Source organism: Oncorhynchus kisutch, unplaced genomic scaffold (genome assembly GCF_002021735.2).
Source record: "Oncorhynchus kisutch isolate 150728-3 unplaced genomic scaffold, Okis_V2 scaffold1144, whole genome shotgun sequence".
NCBI classification, from domain to species: Eukaryota; Metazoa; Chordata; class Actinopteri; order Salmoniformes; family Salmonidae; genus Oncorhynchus; species Oncorhynchus kisutch.
Window position 1 is genome coordinate 27,601 of NW_022263089.1, and position 18,185 is coordinate 45,785.

The 18,185-nt window shown below is 40.4% G+C and overlaps 1 pseudogene; it reads right to left on the reverse strand.

The window, feature by feature from the left end:
• The window catches only part of LOC116364987 (zinc finger protein 271-like), a 37,485-nt pseudogene extending 22,838 nt beyond the window's left edge, over nucleotides 1–14,647 (reverse strand).
• Between the last annotated feature and the right edge of the window lie 3,538 nt (nucleotides 14,648–18,185).

Genomic DNA, 18,185 nt, shown 5'->3' on the forward strand with positions numbered 1-18,185 from the left:
TCCTTCACTATAACAGTCTCCTCTTCCTCCTTTTTCATTCTAAAAGGTTCTTTCACTATAACAGTCTCCTCTTCCTCCTTTTTCATTCTAAAAGGTTCTTTCACTATAACAGTCTCCTCTTCCTCCTTTTTCATTCTGAAATGTTCTTTCACTATAACAGCATCTTCTTCCTTCACTATAACAGTCTCCTCTTCCTCCTTTTTCATTCTAAAAGGTTCTTTCACTATAACAGTCTCCTCTTCCTCCTTTTTCATTCTGAAATGTTCTTTCACCATAACAGCATCTTCTTCCTTCACTATAACAGTCTCCTCTTCCTCCTTTTTCATTCTGAAATGTTCTTTCACTATAACAGCATCTTCTTCCTTCACTATAACAGTCTCCTCTTCCTCCTTTTTCATTCTAAAAGGTTCTTTCACTATAACAGTCTCCTCTTCCTCCTTTTTCATTCTGAAATGTTCTTTCACCATAACAGCATCTTCTTCCTTCACTATAACAGTCTCCTCTTCCTCCTTTTTCATTCTGAAATGTTCTTTCACTATAACAGCATCTTCTTCCTTCACTATAACAGTCTCCTCTTCCTCCTTTTTCATTCTAAAAGGTTCTTTCTCTTCTTTCACTGTAACCTCATCCTCTTCTTCAATGTTCATTGCCAGAGCTTCTTTCTGCAAACAGCAGACCTCCTCTTCTATAGCAGGGGATGAGTACTTTAATGAACTCATGGTCAGGGATGTTAGCTAGCGAGTTAGCATTAGCGAATAGCCTAGTGCTAGGCTCAGCATCAATCTTTAACAAGTTTGCAAATTAGGTTACAGTTAACCAGTTAATACGTCAACAGAACTGTGTTTAAAACACTGAGATTATATAATGTACATTAAGATTGTCTAAAGCGTCAATCTTTCACTTTTATGTTGGCTAGCAAGCTACCGAGGTGGTTGAAAGAGTAACCGCGTTGTTGTTCCTGAAGATGCGTCCGTCCAGTCCATTATACGTCACGGAGAATCATCACCTGAAAGACGCTCGTCGCCATCTGCTGTCTGGAGTGGGTAACGCAGTTTGGAAACAATACATTACACTACACTTTTGTATTGGAAAGAACGTACCGTAATTTCTAATATCTAAAAAGGATTAAACTTTTTTACATGTTTTATCATTTTTATTTTTATGAAAATCACTGAGGAGGGTCCTCCCCTTCCTCCTCTCAGGAGCCTCCACTTCCTCCTCTGAGGAGCATCCCCTTCCTCCTCTCAGGAGCCTCCCCTTCCTCCTCTCAGGAGCCTCCACTTCCTCCTCTGAGGAGCCTCCCCTTCCTCCTCTCAGGGTCCTCCCCTTCCTCCTCTCAGGAGCCTCCCCTTCCTCCTCTCAGGAGCCTCCACTTCCTCCTCTGAGGAGCCTCCCCTTTCTCCTCTGAGGAAGCTCCCCTTCCTCCTCTCAGGAGCCTCCCCTTCCTCCTCTGAGGAGCATCCCCTTCTTCCTCTGAGGAGCCTCCCCTTCCTCCTCTGAGGAGCCTCCCCTGCACCCAAAGGACATCCAGCCAACTTTTGTGGGAAGCATTGGAGTCAACATGGGCCAGCATTCCTGTGGAAAGCTTTCGACACCTTGTAGAGTCAATGCCCCGACGAATTGAGGCTAATCTGAGGGAGAAAGAGGAGGGTCCAACTTCATATTAGGAAGGTGTTCAAAATGTTTGGTATAATCAGTGGATATATCTGCCATTTAGCAGACACTTTTATCTAAAGGGATTTGCAGTCATGTTTGCAAACACTTAACATATGGATGGTCCCAGGAATCAAACCCACTACCCTGGTTTAACAAGCACTATACTCCACCAACTGAGCAACAGGACCACAAGGAATGATCAAGGAATGACGCAGATAAACACACACAGCCTGAGTTTCAAAAATATAATTAAATCAAAGACCGTAACATTGAAACTGACATACTTCATATTAGACGTAGGCCGATTAATTAGGGCCGATTTCAAGTTTCAACTTTATTTAATCTTTATTTAACTAGGCAAGTCAGTTAAGAACACATTCTTATTTTCAATGACGGCCTAGGAACGGTGGGTTAACTGCCTTGTCCAGGGGTAGAACGGTAGAATTTCACCTTGTCAGCTCGGGGGATCCACACTTGCAACCTTACAGTTAACTCGTCCAACGCTCTAACCACCTGCCTCATTACACTCCACGAGGATCCTGCCTGTTATGCAAATGCAGTAGAAGCCAAGGTAAGTTGCTAGCTAGCATTAAACTTCTTATAAAAAACAATCAATCATAATCACTAGTTATAACTACACATGGTTGATGATATTACTAGTTTATCTAGCATGTCTTGTCGATGCGGTGCGTATCGTTGCTCCAATGTGTACCTAACCATAAACACCAATGCCTTTCTTAAAATCAATACTGTTGTCGATGTGTTCCTGGTTCGAGCCCAGGTAGGGACGAGGAGAGGGACGGAAGCTATACTATTACAGTGGCAATACTAGAGTGCCTATAAGAACATCCAATAGTCAAAGGTATATGAAATACAAATGGTATAGAGAGAAATAGTTCTATAAATACTATATTAACTACAACCTAAAACCTCTTACCTTGGAATATTAAAGTCTCATGTTAAAAGGAACCACCAGCTTTCATATGTTCTCATGTTCTGAGCAAGGAACTCAAACGTTAGCTTTTTTACATGGCACATATTGCCATTTATTTACTTCTCCGACACTTTGTTTTTGCATTATTTAAACCAGTACAGAGTCAATGTGGAGGCTATATACAGGGGGTACCAGTACAGAGTTAATGTGGAGGCTGTATACAGGAAGTACCAGTACAGAGTCAATGTGGAGGCTATATACAGGGGGTACCAGTACAGAGTCAATGTGGAGGCTATTTATACAGGAGGTACCAGTACAGAGTCAATGTGGAGGCTATATACAGGGGGTACCAGTACACAGTCAATGTGGAGGCTATATACAGGGGTACCAGTACAGAGTCAATGTGGAGGCTATATACAGGGGGTACCGGGACAGAGTCAATGTGGAGACTATATACAGGAGATACCAGTACAGTTAATGTGGATGCTATATACAGGAGGTACCAGTACAGAGTCACCGTGGAGGCTATATACAGGAGATACCAGTACAGAGTTAATGTGGAGGCTATATACAGGAGGTACCAGTACATAGTCAATGTGGAGGTAATATACAGGAGATACCAGTACAGAGTCAATGTGGAGGCTAACAGGAGGTACCAGTACAGAGTTAATGTGGAGGCTATATACAGGGGGTACCAGTACAGAGTTAATGTGGAGGCTATATACAGGAGGTACCAGTACAGAGTTAATGTGGAGGCTATATACAGGAGGTACCAGTACAGAGTCAATGTGGAGACTATATACAGGGATGTTTACATACACTTAGGTTGGAGTCATTAAAACTCGGTTTTCAACCACTCCACAAATGTCTTGTTAACAAACTATAGTTTTGGCAAGTCGGTTAGGACATCTACTTTGTGCATGACACAAGTCATTTTTCCAACAATTGTTTACAGACAGATTATTTCACTTATAATTCACTGTATCACAATTCCAGTGGGTCAGAAGTTTACATACACTATGTTGACCTTGCCTTTAAACAGCTTGGAAAATGCCAGAAAATAATGACATATTTTTCGAAGCTTCTGATAGGCTAATTGACATAATTTGAGTCAATTGGAGGTGTACCTGTGGATTTATTTCAAGGCCTAACTTCAAACTCAGTACCTCTGCTTGACATCATGTGGAAATCAGCCAAGACCTCAGAAAAAGAATTGTAGACCTCCACAGGTCTGGTTCATCCTTCGGAGAAATTTCCAAACGCCTGAAGGTACCATGTTCATCTTTACATACAATAGTACGCAAGTATAAACACCATGGGACCACACAGACGTCATACCGCTCAGGAAGGAGACTTGTTCTGTCTCCTAGAGATTAACATACAGTGGGGCAAAAAAGTATTTAGTCGGCCACCAATTGTGCAAGTTCTCCCACTTAAAAAGATGAGAGAGGCCTGTAATTTTCATCATAGGTACACTTCAACTATGACAGACAAAATGATTTTAAAAAATCCAGAAAATCACGTTGTTTATCTCAATACTTTGTTATATACCCTGTGTTGGCAATGACAGAGGTCAAATGTTTTCTGTAAGTCTTCACAAGGTTTTCACCTTCATCTCCATCCCTGGAGTCTCTTCACTGTCTGATCTTCATTCCTACGGCCTTCATCACCATCCCTGGATTCTCTTCACTGTCTGATCTTCATTCCTACAGCCTTCATCTCCGTCCCTGGAGTCTCTTCACTGTCTGATCTTCATTCCTACAGCCTTCATTACCGCCCCTGGAGTCTCTTCACTGTCTGATCTTCATTCCTACATCCTTCATCACCATCCCTGGAGTCTCTTCACTGTCTGATCTTCATTCCTACAGCCTTCATCACCATCCCTGGAGTCTCTTCACTGTCTGATCTTCATTCCTACATCCTTCATCACCATCCCTGGAGTCTCTTCACTGTCTGATCTTCATTCCTACAGCCTTCATCACCATCCCTGGAGTCTCTTCACTGTCTGATCTTCATTCCTACGGCCTTCATCACCATCCCTGGATTCTCTTCACTGTCTGATCTTCATTCCTACAGCCTTCATCTCCGTCCCTGGAGTCTCTTCACTGTCTGATCTTCATTCCTACAGCCTTCATTACCGCCCCTGGAGTCTCTTCACTGTCTGATCTTCATTCCTACATCCTTCATCACCATCCCTGGAGTCTCTTCACTGTCTGATCTTCATTCCTACAGCCTTCATCACCGTCCCTGGAGTCTCTTCACTGAGTAAGTAAAGATAGTATAAGAAACCTCTCCCATTCTACTGGTCTATTATCTTTGTTTGGAAATAGTCATTTGTGTGACCTACTGATTTTCCCTACAATTTATTTTAAGGATTTAGAAATATAGAAATGGTAGAACGAGGAATGTCAGAGTCTGGAATATAAATATATACAATTAGTTTAAAATGTATATGATGGTGTGTCTAGACATTATGGACCGTATATGAATATAAAAGGTGTGTACAGCAGTAGTTATATAGGATGAGCCTTGACTAGAATACAGGGTGGAGTACTGGGTGGTTGACGGCTAGGAACAGTGACTAAGTTCAGGGCAGGGTACTGGGCGGAGGCCGGCTAGTAACAGTGACTAAGTTCAGGGCAGGGTACTGGGCGGTCGCCGGCTAGAAGTGACTATTTGAACATTCATATTGGACAGCCTTACCTATAGAGTAGCACCACCACCCATCAGCCCATTCTCTTCTTGATGTCAAAGCTGCAGTGTATTGTTGCTATAGGAGTTTATGATTAATAATCCTATTTACTTCAAGACACACTAAGATGTCACCATACTATTCATTTAAAGCCCCTCTGTCAGATATAAATCATCAGAGTGGGAAACCAACTGACATGGAAACAATGGAGCAAATGTATCACTATCAGAGGGGTGTATTATGACATCATATAGAACTACTCAGACATTCCAAATATCACTTGATTATCAGAGGGGTGTATTATGACATCATATAGAACTACTCAGACATTCCAAATCAGGCTTCATCCACATCATGAAGATGGATATTGATCCAACCATTTCAAAAGTAATGACCGGGCTGACGGAAACAGGATATGCCTGTACACTTTTATAAATGCTGACAGACGATTTGTTTCTTCGTTTGACAATTTGTTTGTATATTTGTGTCAGTAAAAATGTCTAAGTGAGAAATGGCTGTGGAAACTCCTTAATGATAACAATCACATCTTAGTTAACTTGGAGTCACATGACATGTTGTGTGGTCCTCCCACTATGACTTGAGAAACCATGTAGTTTATTAGGCTACAGATGAAATAAGTTATGAACTTCACAGGGTGGTGAAAGTGCACGTGATGAGCTTGATGCTCCTTTCCAATACATTTTGGGGTTCTTATTCTGGTGACATGATGATCGATGCTTGGTTGCCATTTGACAAATAAAATAATAATCTCATCATTCGGTTCACAGCGTTTATTCAACCAGTGGGAGGCTTGTAAATGCCACCAGGAAAGTCGAAAGAGGAACTCTTCATTGAGACAATAATAAACAGCAATCTGTGGGAGAGTTGTGGTGGATATTATAAACTAAGGATCTGCTGGAGTCCAAGTCAAACCAAGATTCTTTATTTCTGAGCTCAGAGAGAATAACAGAGTTACACAGCGCAGTGGAGACAGTCTGAATTACTGAAGCATTGAGTGATTAGCACATATCTTTATAGTTTACTGTTCCTGGGAGGGACTTTATTCATACAAGGATGCAGGTGCAGCTGGTTTGCAACACAGAATGATCCTCCCAAGAACAGGAGATTATAATAGGACAGTTTCACAAGGTTAGTCAGATACTCAGTTATGTGGACACACAAACAATTAACATTTTCCATTACAGAGTCTGAACATTTTCATTTCATTAAATCATCAGTGGGCTACAATGTAGATGTCAACAATGGAACTAATGCATCACATCCAAATATCACTTGATTATCTGTAGTGCTGGAGGAATGACACACCCAGATAAACACACATAGAGTTTTAAAAAAGGACCGTTTAAAAGAAGGAACCTGATCTTCTTTATATTCAAACTGACAGACTCCATATTCAATTCATGTTTTCTAATAAAAACAAACAAATATATGTTTGAGTATACCCTGTACCATTTATTTTCATCTGGTAAAGACAGGTAAACACATTGTCAGTCAACAATATAAGACAACGGGAGCACTGTGTATGTTCTCTGATTAATTTTAAGTCAATGTGATGTGAAATATCAACATACACGCTAAGAGAAGTAATTTCTCTCTCCTGTGTGGATTCTCTAATGACTGTTATGAGTAATATGTTTTCCCACAGTCTGAGCTTTTCTAAGCCTTCTCCTCTGTGTGCAGTCTAATGTGTTCGTTCAGGCTTCCTAAATGGGCAAAAGCTTTGCACCCTGGGAGGAGTGGTAAGGCTTCTGCCCTGTGTGTATTCTCTCGTGTTGGTTCAGGAATGCTTTCCGGCTGAAACTCTTTCCACACAGGGGGCAGTGGTAAGGCTTCTCTCCTGTGTGTATTCTCTCATGTTGTTTCAGCTCCACCGAACGGACGAAACACTTTCCACATTGGGAGCAGTGGTAAGGCTTCTCTCCTGTGTGTATTCTCTCATGTAGTTTCAGCTCCCCCGACTGGCTGAAACACTTCCCACATTGGGAGCAGTGGTACGGCTTCTCTCCTGTGTGTATTCTCTCATGAGCTCTCAGGTTTCTTTTCCGGTTGAAACTCTTTCCACACTGGGAGCAGTGGTAAGGCTTCTCTCCTGTGTGTATTCTCTCGTGTTGGTTCAGGAATGCTTTCCGGACAAAACACTTTCCACATTGGGAGCAGTGGTAAGGCTTCTCTCCTGTGTGTATTCTCTCATGTTGTTTCAGGTGTCCTCTCTGGTTGAAACCCTTTCCACACTGGTAGCAGTGGTAAGGCTTCTCCCCTGTGTGTATTCTCTCATGCCGTTTCAGCTCCCCCGACTGGTTGAAACACTTTCCACATTGGGAGCAGTGGTAAGGCTTCTCTCCTGTGTGTATTCTCTCATGAGCTTTCAGGTTTGCTTTCCGGTTGAAACTCTTTCCACACTGGGAGCAGTGGAAAGAATTCTCTCCTGTGTGTATTCTCTCATGTTGTTTCAGGTCCCATAACCGGTTACAACTCTTTCCACAGTGGGAGCAGTGGTGTCGTCTTGCTAGTTTGGACGTCCCTGGCTCTGGTTCCTCCGAGTCTGGCCTTTCTCCTGCCAAAGACAGTGTTATTTTTAAATAGAGCCCCGAATGAAACCACATGATAAAACAACCTTGCTACGAGGGTAAATCCTAAATCAGATCTCTCAATAACCCGAGGCCAGTTTTAACAATCTTAGTGTGATTTTAAAACAAATGTAGAGCTTCCTGGTAATTACTGATATGTTTACATTACTTATTTTATTCATCCTGTTTTACAAGTCAGAACACAAAAAACTAGACAGTTCTAGGACACTGAAGACACAGATGTCGCTGGATTCCAATTGAACAGGTGGTTCTAAATATATAACATTCATAGCTGTATGATACAGAATGTGACCTACACACTTCCTTAAACATAAAATAACTAAAGAAGTAATTTTGTGTGGAAGTCCAAAACTTGTTTTTACGTCGAAGATACAAAGCACATCAGTAACATTGTTGAAAGGGTTCGACACATTGCTGTTTAAATGGACCAATTTCTTATTTAGACATTCACAGATTTTCTACATTTTGATTATTGCTGATGTCATATTTTGGGTAAATGTTCCTAAAACTGATAGTAACAACAAAAAACAAAAATATAAACGCAACATGTAAAGTGTTGGATGTTTCATGAGCATCACTGTTAGTCAACATTTATTCTTTGCCAAGATAATCCATCCACCTGACAGGTGTGGCATATCAAGAAGCTGATGGAACAGCTTGATTATTACACAGGTGCACCTTGTGCTGGGGATAATAAAAGGCTCCTCGAAAATGTGCAGTTTGGTCACACAACAATGCCACAGATCCCTGAGGGAGCGGGCAATTGGCATGCTGACTGCAGGAATGTCCACTGGAGCTGTTGTCAGGGAATTTAATGTACAGTACCAGTCAAAAGTTTGGACTCACCTACTCATTAAAGGGTTTTTCTTTATTTTGACTATTTTCTACATAGTAGAATAATAGAGAAGACATCAAAATTATTAAAAACACATGGAATCATGTAGTAACCACAAGTGTTGAATCAAAAATATATATTTTATTCTTCAAAAGTTGCCACCCTTGCTTTCTCTCAACCAGCTTCACCTGGAATCCTTTTCCAACAGTCTTGTAGGAGTTCCCACATATGCTGAGAACTTGTAGGCTGCTTTTCCTTTACTCTGCGATCCAACTCATCCCAAACTATCTCGATTTGGTTGAGGTCCGGGGATTGTGTAGGCCAGGTCATCTGATGCAGCACTCCATCACTCTCCTTCTTGGTCAAATAGCTCTTACACGGCCTGGAAGTATTTTGGGTCATTGTCCTGTTGAAAAACAAATGACAGTGGGACTAAGCCCAAACCAGATGGGATGGCATATCGCTGCAGAATGCTGTGGTAGTCATGCTGGTTAAGTGTGACTTGAATAAATAAATCACTGACATTGTCAATAGCAAAGCACCCGCACACCATCACATGTCCTCCTCCATGCTTCACGGTGGGAACCACACATGCAGAGATAATCTGTTCATCTACTCCTCGTCTCACAAAGACATGAAGCTCGGAACCAAAAATCTCACATTTGGACTCATCAGACCCAAGGACAGATATCCACCAGTCTAATGTCCATTGCTCATGTTTCTTGGCCCAAGCAAGTCTCTTCTTCTTATTGGTGTCCTTTAGTAGTGGTTTCCTTGCAGAAATTCGACCATGAAGGCCTGATTCACGCAGTCTCCTCTGAACCGATGATGTTGAGATGTGTCTCTTGCTTGAACTTTGTGAAGCATTTATTTGGGCTGCAATTTCTAAGTCTGGTAACTCTAATGAACTTATGCATCAGAAGTAACTCTGGGTCTTCCATTCTTGTGGTGGTCCTTAAAGTAATGATGGTCTGTTGCTTCTCTTTGCTTATTTGAGCTGTTCTTGACATAATATGGACTTCACCTTTTACCCAATAGGGCTATCTTCTGTATACCCCATACCTTGTCACAACACAACTGATTGGCTCAAAACACATTAAAACCTGTTATGGCACATTAACTCTTGAAACTAGGGGGCACTATTTTAATTTATGGAAAAATAACGTTCCCAAAGTAAACAGGCTAGTTCTCAGGACCAGGTGCTAGAATATGCATATAATTGACAGCTTAGGATAGAAAACACTCAATATTGTCTGTGAATATAACAGAACTGATATTGCAGGCGAAAGCCTGAGAAAAATCCAATCAGGAAGTGACTCTTATTTTGAAACCTCTGCGTTCCTATGCATCCCTATTTACCATTGAGAGGGATATCAACCAGCTTCCTTTTTCTATGGCTTCCCTAATGTGTCTACAGTCACTAGACATAGTTTCATGCTTTTATTTAGAAGAATGAGCGTGAACGACAACATTGCGTCAGTGGTCAGGTGGTGGCTCTCAGAGTGATTTGTGCGTAATAGACAAAGGCGGCCATTGTGCCTCTCGCTCCTAGTGAAAAGCCAATTGTCCCAGTTGATATATTATCGAATAGATATTTGAAAAACACCTAGAGGATTGATTATAAAAAACGTTTGCCATGTTTCTGCCGATATTATGGATCTAATTTGGAGGGTTATTTCGGCGTTGTCGTGACCGCAACTTCCGGTGGATTTCTCAACAAAACGTGAAGAATAAACGGAGGTATTTTGGCTATAAAAAATTATCTTTATGGAACAAAATTAACATTTGCTGTCTAACTGGGAGTCTCGTGGGTGAAAACATCCGAAGCTCATCAAAGGTAAACAATTTAATTTGATTGCTTTTCTGATTTTCGTGATCAAGCTCCCTGCTGCTAGCTGGACATAATGCTATGCTATCGATAAACTTACACAAATGCTTGTCTTGTTTTGGCTGTAAAGCATCATTTTAAAATCTGAGATGACAGGGTGATTAACAAAAGGCTAAGCTGTGTTCCACTATATTTCACTTGTGATTTCATGAATATTTTCTATTAAGATTTTTTGTCCGTTGACACCTGTTATGGCTAGGGATTCCGCTAGCGGAATGTTGAAAACATCCGGTGAAATTGCAGAGTGCAAAGTATTTTATTTATTTATTAGAAATATTTAACTTTCATGCATTCACAAGTGCAAAGGTTAACTTCTTGTTAATCTAGCCACCGTGTCAGATTCCAAAAAGGCTTTACGGCAAAAGCAAACCATGCGATTATCTGAGGACAGCACCCCATCAAACAAACACACGACAATCATATTTCAACCCGCCAGGCGCGACACAAACCTCAGAAATAACAATATAATTCGTGCCTTACCTTTGAAGAGCTTCTTCTTTTGGCACTCCAATATGTCCCATAAACATCACAAATGGTCCTTTTGTTCGATTAATTCCGTCGTTATATCTCCAAAATGTCAATTTATTTGGCGCATTTGATTTTTTTTAAACACTGGTTCCAACTCGCCCAACATGACTACAAAATATCTAATAAGTTACCTGTAAACGCTGTCCAAACATTTGAAACAACTTTCCGAATCCAACTTTAGGTATTTTAAAACGTAAATAATCGAGAAAATTTAAGATGGGATAAACTGTGTTCAATACTGGATAAAAACAACGTGAAGCGTGTGACCTGGAGCGCGCATCAAAACATTAGAGAGCACTAGGCTGGACCCTCGTTCTGAATAGCCGAACTTCTTAATTTCTCTAAAGAAAAACATCAACCAATTTCTAAAGACTGTTGACATCTAGTGGAAGCAATAGGAACTGCAACCAAGTGCCACAGAAAAGTTCCACAAAAAAACATTTGAAAACAGTCACCTCAACAACAAAAAAATCCTCTTGGATGGTTTGTCCTTGGGGTTTAACCTGCCAAATAAGTTATGTTATACTCACATCCATTATTTTAACAGTTTTAGAAACTTTAGAGTGTTTTCTATCCAAACCTACCAATTTGATTCATATCCTAGCTTCTGGGCAGGTAGCAGGTAGTTTACTTTGGGAACGCTTTTCCTCCGGACGTGAAAATACTGCCCCCTATCCCCAAAATAATTTATAAGGCAAGAAATTCCACAACTTAACTTCTAAAAAGGCACACATGTTAATTGAAATGACTTCCCGGTGACTACCTGGAAGCGCTACTCTATCTATTCCACTCTCATCCTTTCGGTTTTAATAATATTTAATAACAATAATAATAATGTTATAATAGGTAATAACTAACTTTAATAACTAGGGTTAATACCTGCCTGGCGCACCAACAAAATCTTCATATTTACCCCACTCTAACAATACCACTACAGAATTAGCATAAGAGGCCATGTAACTTAAGGTAATCAGAAATATTTAGGACTAACTTATTACTTGCCACCCATTCTGAAACTAACTGCAGCTCTATGTTAAGTGTTGCAGTCATTTCAGTTGCTGTAGTAGCTGACGTGTACAGTGTTGAGTCATCCGCATACATAGACTCACTGGCTTTACTCAAATGTCATTGGCATGTTGTTGGTAAAGATTGAAAAAAGTAGGTGCCAAACAGCTGCCCTGGGGAATTCCTGATTCTACCATGATTTTGTTGTACAGGCTTCCATTAAAGAACACTCTTTGTGTTCCGTTAGACAGGTAGCCTAGTGGTTAGAGTGGTAGGCCAGTAACCGAAAGATTGCTGGATCGAATCCCTGAGTTGACATGGTAAAACTGTGTCGTTCTGCCCCTGAACAAGGCAGTCCTAGGCTGTCATTGAAAAAAAGAATTTGTTCTTAACTGACTTGCCTAGTTAAATAAAGGTTATATTTATTTTAAAAGAAAAACTCTTTATCCACAATATAGCAGGGGGTGTAAAGCCATACGTCTTTTTCAGCAGCAGACTATGATCGATAATGCCAAAAGATGCACTGAAGTCAAACAGCCCCAACAATAGGGGGCACACACTTTCTAGTAGGCTTAAATTAAAGACAAGGCAAATAGGAATGGCAATATCGGCCACTATTGTCCTCAATTTTCCATCCACGTTGTCAGACACCAGTGACTTGTCATTGTAGATTTTATTTGCGCAAAATTTCATTGAAGATGATTTTTACTATCATTCTTCATGTCATTTATCTTTGTTTCATTGTGTACTTTATTCTTTTTAGTCACATGATTTCTCAATTTGCAATAGGTTTGCCAATCAGTTATACAGCCAGACCTATATGCCATCTCTTTTGCCTCCCTCTTCATCATACCATTTTGTAATTCCTCATCAATCCATGTGGATTTAACAGTTTTTACAGTCATTTTCTTAATGGGTGCTGCTTATTAGTAACTGGGATAAGCAGTTTGAAATGTGTCAAGGGCAGTGTCTGGTTGCTCATCATTACACACCACAGACCAACAAATATTATTTACATCAATAACATAGGAATCACTACATAAAATTGTATGACCTCTTATACACAATATTAGTCCCAGCCGTTGGAACGGTGGTTTTCCTAGACATGGCTCCTATATTGTGATCACTACATCTGATGGATCTGGATACTGCTTTAAAACCCATTTCTGCAGCATTAGTAAAGATATGATCAAACCATGTTGATGATTTCATTCCTCTACTGTTTGTCACTACCCTGGTAAGTTGATAGATAACCTGAACCAGGTCGCCAGCACTGGTTACAGTTTGAAGCTTTCGTTTGAGTGGGCAGCCTGATCACAGCTTTTCTTCAGTACCAGTTAATTAATTACCAAAGTCTTGAGTTTAGTTTGCCTGTTCTACAGTCTTGTAAAGATAGGGGGGTTGACTGTAACATCCATAATGTTTTAAGGAATAGTTTTTGTAAAAAAAGCACCTTACATTGGATCATCTTGAAACTTTCTCTCCAAAGCTAACTTTCATCAAGGTTTTATATGGTCTATTGGTTTCTCTCTTTTCATTGGCAGAATCCTTTTTCAGTGTTATGATATTCATAACATCCATATACACCAGTCTATCTTCCTGTCAACTAACAGAACTCTGCTGGTTGTCCTGATAACAGATACCAGTCCATCTTCCTGTCAACTAACAGAACTCTGCTGGTTGTCCTGGTAACAGATACCAGTCCATCTTCATGTCAACTAACAGAACTCTGCTGGTTGTCCTGGTAACAGATACCAGATCTATTTAATTTGTTCAAACTAAATTACAGCACTTACTTTGATGAGTCAAATCTGATCCTTTCTTCTCTTCTCCTCCTCTCACAGTTCCACTCAGCCCTGTTGTTTTCCTGCAGTCCACCAGCAGCACAGACAACCTCTTCATACCCAGCAGTAAGGCGCTACCGGGAGAGGCACGACACAGGGACTCCAGGAGGGAGGAAGGGCTAGCGTTGTCCTGGTAACCATAAAGATGGGACACAGACACATATCATTATGGATGCTGATGTCACTGTTGTCATAAAGTGCTTTACAGAAACCCAGCCCAGACCCAGAGAGAGCTAGACCAGACCCAGAGAGAGCTAGACCAGACCAAGCTGCATGCCAGACCAGACCAAGCTGTACCATCTTGTGTTCTGATCTGGAGAGACTCTTCTCTTCCTCGTCAGCATCAGGATGTTGTTGATGCTTCTTCCCAGAGGATCCACCATAGTCATGTCTCTCTCCTGTGTTAATGAGAACATCAAAATGAGTAGTAAACTTATAACCGTCTAATAAAATCATAGGGTCTTACAAGAGGCATGAATATGTCCCTTTGATATTTTAAGTAGAGATTATGCTTCAATATTGAATTTTAAAAGCCTGTTATACTAGATGAGGGGAACTTTTATGTAGACCACATGGAGAATTCAATACATCGAATTTAAAAGTCCCTAAAATATATGAACCAATGGCAGATCGACCCTTTAACAATTCCTACAGTACTGAACAACATATTCAAGTGTAGAACTTCAGTAGAATAACACTTTAAATCCGCACATTAGTTCAACAACGGCATAGTTTGTGTCCCTGTTGAAGACAGTACTCACTGGTGGTAATCTGATATTCTGTCTCCTCCTCCTTCACCTTTATTGAGATAGCATCCTCTTCCTCTCTAAACGGTTCTTTCTCTTCTATCACTATAACAGCCTCCTCTTCCTCCTTTTTCATTCTGAAATGTTCTTTCACTATAACAGCATCTTCTTCCTTCACTATAACAGTCTCATCTTCCTCCTTTTTCATTCTAAAAGGTTCTTTCTCTTCTTTCACTGTAACCTCATCCTCTTCTTCAATGTTCAGCGCCAGAGCTTCTTTCTGCAAACAGCAGACCTCCTCTTCTATAGCAGGGATGAGTAGTTTAATGAACTCATGGTCAGGGATGTTAGCTAGATAGTTAGCTAGCATTAGCGACTAGCCTAGTGCTAGGCTCAGCATCAATCTTTAACAAGTTTGCAAATATTAACTAGTTAATACGTCAAAAGAACTCTGTATAAAACACTGAGATTAGATTATGTACATTAAGATGGTCTAAAGCGTCAATCTTTCACTTTTATGTTGGCTAGCAAGCTACCGACGTGGTTGAAGAGTAGCCGCGTTGTTGTTCCTGAAGAAGCGTCCGTCCAGTCCATTATACGTCACGGAAGAATCATCACCTGAAAGACGCTCATCGCCATCTGCTGGCTGGTGTGGGTAACGCAATTTGGAAACAGTTAGTATACTTATTGGAAAGAACGTCATAATAACTTAACAATGAGCTGATATATTTTCTCTTACGTCTTACAAATAATACGTTCCTGTACACAGACGTAGAAGCTCAATATGAATATGTAGATGATTAATAAATACTTATATGAATAGGTAGTGTGTTGATAAACATTTTCTCTGTTAATTTTTCACATTCTTTTTTATCTACATGTGACCATACTATTCCCTTAAAGCCTTGCTCTATAAGATACAAATCATCCTGTAAACAACAGAACAAATGCATCACATGCAAATAGCACTTGATCATCTGTAGTGCTATACAGTGGAGGTCAGTGCCGTTTAAGATGAGGCAGGACAATTTGTTTTTTCATGAGCATGGCCTTAATTCTATTACAGCATATTGGACGACTGTCATTCATATTTCACTCACCCTGTTCAATGGAACAGCAATAGGTTTAGGCTACTACATGATACTCTAAATGTCCCTATACCCATCATGAGGTAGCAACCTAGCCTATGAATGAAAGTTTAGAATGTAGGTTCACACAGGTCGAGAGAAAATTTTGCGATGGCAGACAGTGACACATTCAATACTGCCTTGCACACTCTCGCCTGCATCTAGCTGAAATAGAGATATCACTGGACAAATTCAGGCATGTTTATCCCCGTTTTGTTCCATTTAAACGTTTGTCAACAGAATCGGCGGAATGAATACACCCCTGATCATGCATAAACACAGTTCACTTTCATTACAGACACGTTGTATTCCTTCTTGCATCTATGTGCTCTCCTCTTATCACCTTCTCCCTTTGTTTCTGTACTTCAATGCATAACACATCAGCTGTATGTGACCAGGAGAAAAAACCTTTCCAAGCCAAACCATTTCATAACTGAAACACACAGCTTACATTGTTGTCACAATATTAGCTAAAATAACATCATAGTCAACAGAGCTAATAGAACTAACTCGTTAGTAAACCTGCTACAATCATGTAGTAACGTTACAGTGTACAGTCAGTAAGCAGTTTAGCACTTACCTTGGCGGGTCCCAGTGGCAATAAATTAGTAATTAGCAATGTGGAGACTATGTACTAGGATGTACTAGGATATATATACAGGAGATACCAGTACAGAGTCAATGTGGAGGCTATATACAGGGGGTACCAGTACAGAGTCAATGTGGAGTCTATATACAGGGGGTACCAGTACAGAGTGGAGGCTATATACAGGAGGTACCAGTACAGAGTCAATCTGGAGACAGATTTTGATCCCATGGGGAGCCCCAGATCGAGGGAGATCAGTGGTCTTGTATGTCTTCCATTTCCTAATAATTGCTGGATATCTTTTGCTGGTTGGGTGAAACACAAAATGTTACCTGTGGAAACAATGTTTATTCAATCAGTGGGAGGCTTGTAAATTCAGGAAAGTGGAACGAGGAACTCTTCTTTGAGACAATGATAAACAGCAATCCTTGGGAGAGTTGTGGTGGATATTATAAAATAAGGATCTGCTGGAGTCCAAGTCAAACCAAGATTCTTTATTTCTGAGCTCAGAGAGAATAACAGAGTTACACAGCGCAGTGTAGACAGTCTGAATTCCTGAAGCATTGGGTGATGAGCACATACCTTTATAGTTTCCTGTTCCTGGGAGGGACTTTATTCATACAAGGACACAGGTGCAAATTGGTTTGCAACACAGGATGATACTCCCAAGAACAGGAGCTTATAATAGGACAGTTTCACAAGGTTAGTCACATACTCAGTTATGTGGACACACATACAACTAACATTTTCCATTACAGAGTCTGAACATTTTCATTTCATTAAATCATCAGTGGGCTACAATGCAAATGTCAACAATGGAACTAATGCATCACATCCAAATATCACTTGATTATCTGTAGTGCTGGAGGAATGACACACCCAGATAAACACACAAAGAGTTTTAAAAAAGGACAGTTTAAAAGAAGGAACCTGATCTCCTTTATATTCAAACTGACAGACTCCATATTCACTTCATGTTTTCTAATAAAAACAAACAAATATATGTTTGAGTATACCCTGTACCATTTAATTACATCTGGTAAAGACAGGTAAACACATTGTCAGTCAACAATATAAGACAACGGGAGCACTGTGTATGTTCTCTGATGAATTTTAAGTCAATGTGATGTGAAATATCAATATACACACTAAGAGAAGTAATTTCTCTCTCCTGTGTGGATTCTCTAATGACGTTTAAAACCTGTTAAGGCTAGGGCAGAATACTGCCCCCGTTGGTGAAATGCGTGCCCATAGTAAACAGGAAAAAAATCTGTAAAAAATTGCTAATATATGCATATAATAAATATTATTGAATAGAAAACACTCTAAAGCTTCTAAAACCGTTTAAATTATGTCTGTAAGTAAAGCAGAACTCTCAGGGCACTCATTCTCCCAAACTCTCTCTTGTCATCCAAAAAGTTGGCCCAACTTTGACGTCATCGCCCCCACCCTTCCCAAGCACCTACGGTCATGGGAACAATTCCTATGCCTTCAGCGCGGTGTCCGCTTTCAATGGGGCTTCTCATTGTGTGAATCGCGCGCTCACGAGATTAATGACGTACCGAATCCTTTCGGTCGCGCGAGATCTCACGCGCATTCTGCGCCTGTGGTGTCTTTCTTTCAAGATTGATTAAACGATGCGTGTGTTTCTCTTTGTCCTGAGAATTGCGGTGAAGCTATATAGCATGCTAACGCTGTGTTCTGAACCAAGTTTGACAAGTTTAGTCGACATATA